Source organism: Zingiber officinale, chromosome 9B (assembly GCF_018446385.1).
Source record: "Zingiber officinale cultivar Zhangliang chromosome 9B, Zo_v1.1, whole genome shotgun sequence".
Classification (NCBI taxonomy): Eukaryota; Viridiplantae; Streptophyta; class Magnoliopsida; order Zingiberales; family Zingiberaceae; genus Zingiber; species Zingiber officinale.
The window spans coordinates 51366893-51375932 of NC_056003.1; the positions used below are offsets into that span (position 1 = coordinate 51366893).

At 33.3% G+C, this 9040-nt stretch overlaps 1 long non-coding RNA gene across 1 annotated transcript; it reads left to right on the top strand.

Annotated features, from left to right (window-relative positions):
- Positions 1 to 363: 363 nt before the first annotated feature.
- Positions 364 to 846, top strand: LOC122022286. Its single transcript, XR_006122928.1, has 3 exons — positions 364 to 422; positions 513 to 611; positions 696 to 846. It is a non-coding gene; the product is annotated as an uncharacterized LOC122022286 (long non-coding RNA).
- The last annotated feature ends 8194 nt before the right edge of the window (positions 847 to 9040 follow it).

Sequence of the window (9040 nt, forward strand, 5' to 3'; positions counted from 1 at the left end):
ATGCGATGTGGGTGAAGAAGGCAGTAAATTATCACAACATATTGCTACTCAGTTGAGAGTATCGAACGGAGATAACATCTGCTTCATCCCATATAACACTGGGTAAGATTTTAATTATTTATCAATTCTTACTACTTGTTAGTCAATGTTATATTTTCATTTGTAGAGGTACCATTGGATCTTGACCATAATTAATGAAGATAAGAATATGATATATTTATTGGACTCTTTGAGTAACAGGAACCGAGACTATGCTTGACAAACTATTGTGACCAAGTAAGTAGTAGATTATACTGATTTTGAATGCATTCAATTCATTATGGGTTATAAAAATAATGCTCTATTATTTACAATATAGTGGGGGTCAAGATAACAATGCATCAAGGGGTATTTCAAAAGGACCATGTGTTAAACAATTGACAGTATGTATTGTGACCATGTATTTAGACAACAATTAATAATTTTTATTATTTGGATTGTGACTTCTTGCATGACATTTTTAATTTTATTAGGGTAATTTTAAACAAAATGGTGGTGTTGAATATGGATATTGTGTGATGCAGTACATAAAAGAGATAGTCTTGGATGAAGATCTACAATTGGAGAGAAAGGTGAATTTCTTCTTTATGAAATATTTTATTTATAAAATATTGAGTCATTTTTTATTGATCCTCAAACTTTTGTTAATGTTTCAGTTTGCAGCATCAAAAAATAAACAGTATTACAATCAATCTCAGTATGATGAAGTCAGAAGTAAATGGAACGAATTCGTCTACTTCTATGTGGGTGTCTAAGTGTAGACTATGATATAAATTTTAGACATGTATTTAGAGATTTATGGATACAAAAGTTTTTGGGTTATGGTTAAACATGTCTTTTATGAATACACTTTTGGATTGTATTTGATACATATTTGTGATATATTTGTTTAATTTTGGTGGTAAAAAATATTGTGTTTTAGTAAAATATTATAATATAAATTTTTGTCAATTAAAATTTTATTGCAATAAAATATGATCAATTACTTTGATACTATAAATAAATGATGAAGTAATACAACAAAAAAGACTTCACTAAATTTATGAAGTAGTTTGTATAAATTACTTCGTTATATTGAATTTTTTGTTGTAGTAAAATATACTCTATTACTTCCATACTACGATGAAGTAATACAATAATAAATACTTCAACCAAGACAAATTATGCAGAAGTAAAATTAAACATTTACTGCACCAGAATTCAAAAATTGTGAAGTTATATACCTATTTTACTTCGACAAAAATGAAATCTATGAAGTAATAAACTATCAACTACTTCGGTCATTTTACTGGTCTCGATGAAGTAATAGAGTTTTTTTACTTCGAAAACGGTCCGATTTTGAACCGGTTTTGGACCGGTGATAGACTTCGGTAAACGTGTGGTGAAGTAAAAAATTAACCCTTTTACTTCACGTGCGTCTACTTCGGTAATTATCTACCTATTACTTCGGATAATATCCGAAGTCTATTATCGATTTTCACATAGTGTATGAGGTTAAATAGATTTTAAGTTGTCCAGATTGTTTTGTTCAGGTATAAGAGCCCTAAAGTATGAGCATGCTCAAACTTCAAATCTCCATTTCCTTCAAGGCTAATTCCATATTCTTGTAAGTCTAGTAAATTTAGGGGAGCAAGATTTTCAAGTTAGTTTTTAAGTATTTTTCAAAGGTTTTTGAATAAATTTTTCAAGGATTTTTCAAAGGTTTTTGAATAAGTTTTCCAACTATTTTTCAAAGGATTTTGAAATATTTTTCAAAGGATTTTGAAATAAGTTTTTCAAATATTTTTCAAAGGATTTTGAAATAAGTTTTTCAAATATTTTCAAAAGATTTTTAAATAATTTTGAAAGCGATTTTGAAAAGATTTTTTAAACAATTTTGAAATTAATTTTGAAAAGATTTTTTAAACAATTTTGAAAAAGATTTTGAAAAGATTTTTAAATAATTTTGAAAAAGATTTTGAAAAGATTTTAAAATAATTTTGAAATTAATTTTGAAAAGATTTTAAAATAATTTTGAAATTAATTTTGAAAAAAAATTTAAATAATTTTGAAAAAGATTTTGAAAAGATTTTTAAATAATTTTGAAAAAGATTTTGAAAATATTTTTAAATAATTTTGAAATTAATTTTGAAAAGATTTTTAAATAATTTTTAAATTAATTTTGAAAAAAAATTTAAATAATTTTGAAAAGGATTTTGAAAAGATTTTTAAATAATTTTGAAAAGATTTTTCAATAATTTTGAAATTAATTTAAAAAGATTTTTTAAATAATTTTGAAAAAGATTTTGAAAAGTTTTTTAAACAATTTTGAAATTAATTTTGAAAAGATTTTTTAAACAATTTTGAAAATATTTTTTAAACGATTTTGAAATTAATTTTGAAATTGATTTTGAAAAGATTTTGAATTAAAGTTAATTTTATTTTGAAAAGATTTTGAAATTAACTTTGAAATTAATTTTAAAAAGATTTTGAAATAAATTTTGAAAAGATTTTTAAATAATTTTGAAAGAGATTTTTAAAAGATTTTTTAAATAATTTTGAAAAAGATTTTGAAAAGATTTTTAAATAATTTTGAAATTAATTTTGAAAAGATTTTTTAAACAATTTTGAAATTAATTTTGAAAAGATTTTTTAAATAAATTTTAAAAGAATTTTGAAATTAAGTTTTGAAATGATTTTGAAAAGATTTTTAAAGGATTTTTCAAATAAATTTTAAAAGAATTTTGAAATTAAGTTTTAAAGATTTTGAAATGATTTTGAAAAGATTTTTCAAATAAATTTTAAAAGAATTTTGAAATTAAGTTTTGAAATGATTTTGAAAAGATTTTTAAAGGATTTTTCAAATAAATTTTAAAAGAATTTTAAAATTAAGTTTTGAAGATTTTGAAATGATTTTGAAAAGATTTTTCAAATAAATTTTAAAAGAATTTTGAAATTAAGTTTTAAAGATTTTGAAATGATTTTGAAAGGATTTTGAAAAGATTTTTCAAATAAATTTTAAAAGGATTTTGAAATTAAGTTTTGAAATGATTTTGAAAAGATTTTGAAAGGATTTTTCAAATAAATTTTAAAAGAATTTTGAAATTAAGTTTTAAAGATTTTGAAAAGATTTTTCAAATAAATTTTAAAAGAATTTTGAAATTAAGTTTTAAAGATTTTGAAATGATTTTGAAAAGATTTTTCAAATAAATTTTAAAAGAATTTTGAAATTAAGTTTTGAAATGATTTTGAAAAGATTTTTAAAGGATTTTTCAAATAAATTTTAAAAGAATTTTGAAATTAAGTTTTAAAGATTTTGAAATGATTTTGAAAAGATTTTTCAAATAAATTTTAAAAGAATTTTGAAATTAAGTTTTGAAATGATTTTGAAAAGATTTTTAAAGGATTTTTCAAATAAATTTTAAAAGAATTTTGAAATTAAGTTTTAAAGATTTTGAAATGATTTTGAAAAGATTTTTCAAATAAATTTTAAAAGAATTTTGAAATTAAGTTTTGAAAAGATTTTTAAAGGATTTTTCAAATAAATTTTAAAAGAATTTTAAAATTAAGTTTTAAAGATTTTGAAATGATTTTGAAAGTAATTTAGTTGAATTAAATTGATTTAAGTCAATTTTAATTTTAATTTTCTAGTCATCTCACCCGATCTAAATTTTCAATCAGGAAACCCTATAATTGTTGTGAGATGAACTATGGTTGAATTTTAGGGTCTGGTTTAACTTTTGTGTTAGATTCAGGTTTAGCTTTGGGTTCAACAAGTAAGCATTCTTTGGATAAACTTCTGGGCTATGGTGAGTCACAAGGAACTCATTAAAGTAACCATGCCTTCGAGGTTTCCAAATAGTCCTACCCATTGAACTTAATACTAAATTTTGGTCTAACTAGTTAGGATCCATTTAAGGGTAGCTTCGGTCAGTTCCACTTGGCCAAATGCACCAGGTCGAAGCCATATCTTCCTAGACATGCGATGCCCAAGCTTCCCTAACGTACTATCATCCAAAAACTTCACCAGTACTGTTGGTTAAGTTAAACTTAACCCATTTTAATCTAACCTTAATTACCCTGCCGGGTAATCTACTCTTGTTTACCCTTATCGGGTGGATTAATTTCGGAGGTGTCAGCTATTCTGGAGCCTCCTCCTATGTTATTGATTTACGTTTTATTAAGTTAAGTAAATAAAAGGTACTTGATTATAACTTGGTTTGTACTGTTTAAGTTTTACTTTAGATTTATAACCCAAGTCTAGATTTCGTGATTTGACTAAATTATTAACAATCTTCTCTAATTTATCAATTTTATCTTTTAAAATATTATTTTGTATTTCTACTTTTCTAAGAGTTAATTTCTTATTTTTATTTGAATTAATTTTGTTCATTACATTATTAGCATGCATATCTAATCTTGAAGAGAAATCTATACTAGAGCAAGCAGGATTAGTTAAGCTAGTGCGATCATGTGTTGCAAAAAGTGGATTTTCATATAATGTAAATGTACTAACCTTGATTTCTCCCTCTGGATTCTTGGGTCTTCTTTCTGGGCATTGTCTTTTGCAGTGACCCATTAGTTTGCATTTGGAGAATTTGATGTATTTCTTCCCTCTCCTGATCATTTTCTCCTTCTCCTCCGATTGTGTCGGTCGAGTCTTACGAGTGGGGCAATCGTTTCTATAGTGCCCTCTCTTCCTACACTTAAAACAGATTATGAGAGATTTACAATTTGAATTTACAATTTTACCTTTTAGATCCGTGATAGGATCCTCCCCCTTGACTGTTGCCATTTCAAATTCTGACTCAGATTCTATTCGATCTTCTAACTCTGAAGGGATCTCATAAAGCTTGAGCACTTTCTCCCAAAGCTCCTTAGCATTATTGAACTTTCCAACTCAATCAAGATCTGAATTTGTTAGTCCGTATAGGAGAATGTAAGTTGCTTTTTCATTTGCCTCGAATGTCCTTATTGTTTGTGCATCCCACTTGTCACAGGTGATGGGTACACCTTCTTTAGTGGGAAGAGTGAATCCAATAAGGACTATGGTCCATATTTCTGCTTCGATCTTTAATTGATGCTCCACCTGGTCTTTCCAGTATATGAGGTTCTCGTCAGACAACAGTGGTAGGCATGTGGAGTTGTACCCATCTTCGTAGGCCATTAGAAGGAATCTCATAAAATAAACACAATAAAACTTGTTCCAAGACTTAGTCTTGGATTAGTAGTGCGGGAGAGAAATAAAAATAGTAATTCAGAAATTTCGAGAGAAAATAATAAAATATTATTAAAATATTATAAAAAAAATATTACTACAAATTTTTTGGAAACACGATATTTCACTAATTCCAATCAATGGTGAAAAGATGAAAATGGATTTTTTGAAAACAGTTTTGGAGGGAAAAAAAACGAATGGTGGTTATATTTTCAACCTATACAAACGACAAAGCCACGAAAAATGCTTGAATGGTGGTTGCACCAGTTCAAAGCGACCCCGCTCTGATACCAATTGTTGGATCGAGACGCGCTAGAGGGGGGGGTGAATAGCGCTCGTGGCTATTTCTTTTTCAAATCGGAAAACTATCAGAGTTTAAAAACACGCAGCGGAATAAAGAACAAACACACACAGAGAGACACGAGAGATTTTACTTCGTTCGGAGCCTAAGGCGACTCCTACTCGAAGGCCCGCGATCCTTGATCGCTTTCCGTGGGCAACAACTATAAGCTCGTAAAATATACAGTAAGATATTAGAATTGAAAGAACTAAAACAAATTATGCCGACAACAATAAAGTAGCAGAATCTGAAGGGGGGCTTGTAATAGCACTTCTGGACGTTTCTAGAGCAACTTGTAGCGTAAGGATTGCTTGGAGTTCGTTGAAGAGTGCTGGTCGAAACCCCTTATAAAGGGTGTTCAAGGCGCCTTCTTTTTCACCAAGGCGCCTTGAATGGCCGAGTCAGCCACGGATAAGGGGCGAACTGGTTGAACCTTATCACAGATTCAAGACGCCTTCCATTGTTCACAGGGATCTGTTCAAGGCGCCTTACACTGCTCACCAAGGCGCCTTGAACGAGCCGAGCCAGCTCCTTGCCTTGCACCCGAGGCGCCTCCAAGCTCCATGGAGGCGCCTCGGACACTGTTCATCCTAGGCTTTAGGTTGCTCCTTTGCACCTGCAAGATATGTTAGTCCCAAACACTATCCTGCAACACAAAGTTAGCACAATAAACATTATAAAAGAAGTATAGACAGTCTCCGGACTGTCCGAGTCTGACTTCGGGTTTCCGACCGGAAACCCTAGGTCGACCCGACGCCTACTGTTCCCTCTACGGGGAACGCGTCCTCACCTACTCCCCTCCAGACCGATTGGACTTTCTGCCTAGGGTTACCACCCCCTAGGACCTAGGGTTACCGCCCCCTAGGGTTTTTCTCCACCTAGGGTTACCACCCCCTAGGACCTAAGGTTGCCACCCCTTAGGGTTTTCCTCCACCTAGGGTTACCGCCCCCTAGGACCTAAGGTTGTCGCCCCTTAGGATTTTCCTTCACCTAGGGTTACCACCCCCTAGGACCTAAGGTTACCCCCCTTAGGATTTTCCTTCACCTAGGGTTACCACCCCCTAGGACCTAAGGTTACCCCCTCTTAGGATTTTCCCTTGCCTAACCGCAGTTAGGACTTTCCTGAAACCTTATTTAACCACGTTAGATAACAAGGAGTCTTAACTTTGAATCCCTTTGCCATTATCAAAACTGAGGTTCGATCGTCGGATGCTTACTGCACCAACACTCTCTCCTCTCTAGAAGAGGAACCTTGAGTCTTCGAAAGACTCACGCCATGTGACATCGGCAGAAATCCCTTCTTGGAATTCTGCATGGCAAACCGAAGGAGTACCTTGTCAATGTATGTACTCTGACTTAGGCTAAGCAATCTCTTAGATCTATCTCTATAGATCTGTATACCTAGAATGCGGGATGTCTCACCTAAGTCCTTCATTGAGAACAACTCCCTAGCCAGGTCTTGACAGACTGAAGCATAGGGATGTCCTTCCCAATGAGTAGTATGTCATCCACATACAATATGAGGAAGACAACTATGTCCCCTACAACCTTCTTGTAGACACAAGGCTCATCTTCGTTCTTGATGAAACCAAACTGTTTGATCGCATCATCGAATCGAAGATTCCAGCTCTGAGAAGCTTGCTTTAGTCCATAAATAGACCTATGCAACTTGCATTCTCTACTAGTATGCTGTGGATCTACAAAACCCTCAGGTTGTGTCATGTACACATCCTCGAGTAGGTTTCCATTCAGAAACGCGGTTTTGACATCCATCTGCCATATCTCATAGTCATGGTAGGCTGCAATAGCAAGCATGATCCGAATGGACTTAAACATCGCTACTGGAGAAAATGTTTCATCATAGTCAATACCATGAATCTGCTTGAAACCTTTAGCTACCAAGCGACCCTTATAGATAAGTCCATCCATGTCAGTCTTTCTCTTAAAGACCCACTTACACCCTATGGGTTTTACCCCTTCAGGTGGATCAACCAAAGTCCATACTTGGTTGGTGTACATGGATTCCATTTCGGATCTCATGGCTTCTAGCCATTTCTCGGAATCTGGTCTCATCACAGCTTCCTGATAGGTGGTAGGCTCATCCTCTATGAGCACAATGTCATCAGACAAGAGAAATGAGTATCTCTCAGGCTGACGACGTACCCTATCAGATCTGCGAAGAGGTATGTCTACTTGAACTGGTTGTTGTTCCTCAACTCCTTGTGGAACAACATCATCCACAACACTTTGTGGTTCCAGTTCAACTTCCATCGAGGCTTCAGTGCTATTGTTCGCATCTTGAACTTCTTCAAGATCGAATGCGCTCCCACTAGTCTTTAAAGAAACAAAGTCCCTTTCTAGAAAGACCCCAGTCTTTGCCACAACTACCTTGTGCTGACTGGGAATGTAGAAGTAATATCCCTTAGTTTCCTTGGGATATCCAATAAAGTAGCGCTTGTCAGATTTGAGTCCTAATTTGTCTGAGACTTGACGTCGAACGTAAGCCTCACAACCCCAAATTCTCATGAAAGACACCTGGGCATCTCTCCCAGTCCATATCCTATATGGTGTCTTTATCACGGCCTTGGATGGAACTCGGTTGAGTATAAAAGCTGCCGTGTCTAGAGCATAACCCCAAAGGTATGTCGGAAGATCTGTGTGACTCATCATAGATCGTACCATATCTAATAAGGTACGATTCCTCCGTTCGGATACACCATTCCACTGTGGTGTTCCAGGAGGAGTGAGTTGGGATAGAATCCCACACTCAGCTAGATAGTCACGGAACTCAAGGCTAAGGTATTCTCCACCTCGATCGGATCGAAGTATCTTAATACTCTTGCCAAGCTGGTTTTGTACTTCATTCTTGAATTCTTTGAACTTTTCAAAAGATTCAGACTTATGTGTCATCAAATACACATAACCATATCTACTGAAGTCATCAGTAAACGTGATGAAGTACCTATAACCGCCTCTAGCAGCGACATTGAAAGGGCCACATACATCACTATGTATGAGTCCTAACAAATCAGTCGCTCTCTCGCTGTGCCCACTAAAGGGAGTCTTGGTCATCTTGCCTCGTAGGCATGACTCGCATATCTCATATGATTCAAAATCAAATGAGTCCAGCAAACCATCCTTATGGAGCTGGGCATTTATATGACCTAAGCGACAGTGCCAGAGATAGGTGTGGTTCATATCATTCGATTTGAACCTCTTGGTACTAACGTTATAGATAGAGCTCTCAAGCTCTAGAATATAGAGTCCGTTCATCAGAGGTGCACTACAATAGAACATATCGTTCAAATAGACAGAACAACATTTGTTCTTTATTATAAACGAGAATCCTTTCTTGTCCAAACAAGAAACTGATATAATGTTCTTAGTCAATGCAGGCACATAACAACAATCGTCTAAATCTAGTATAAGCCCAGAGGGCAGAGATAGAAAATAAGTCCCTACAG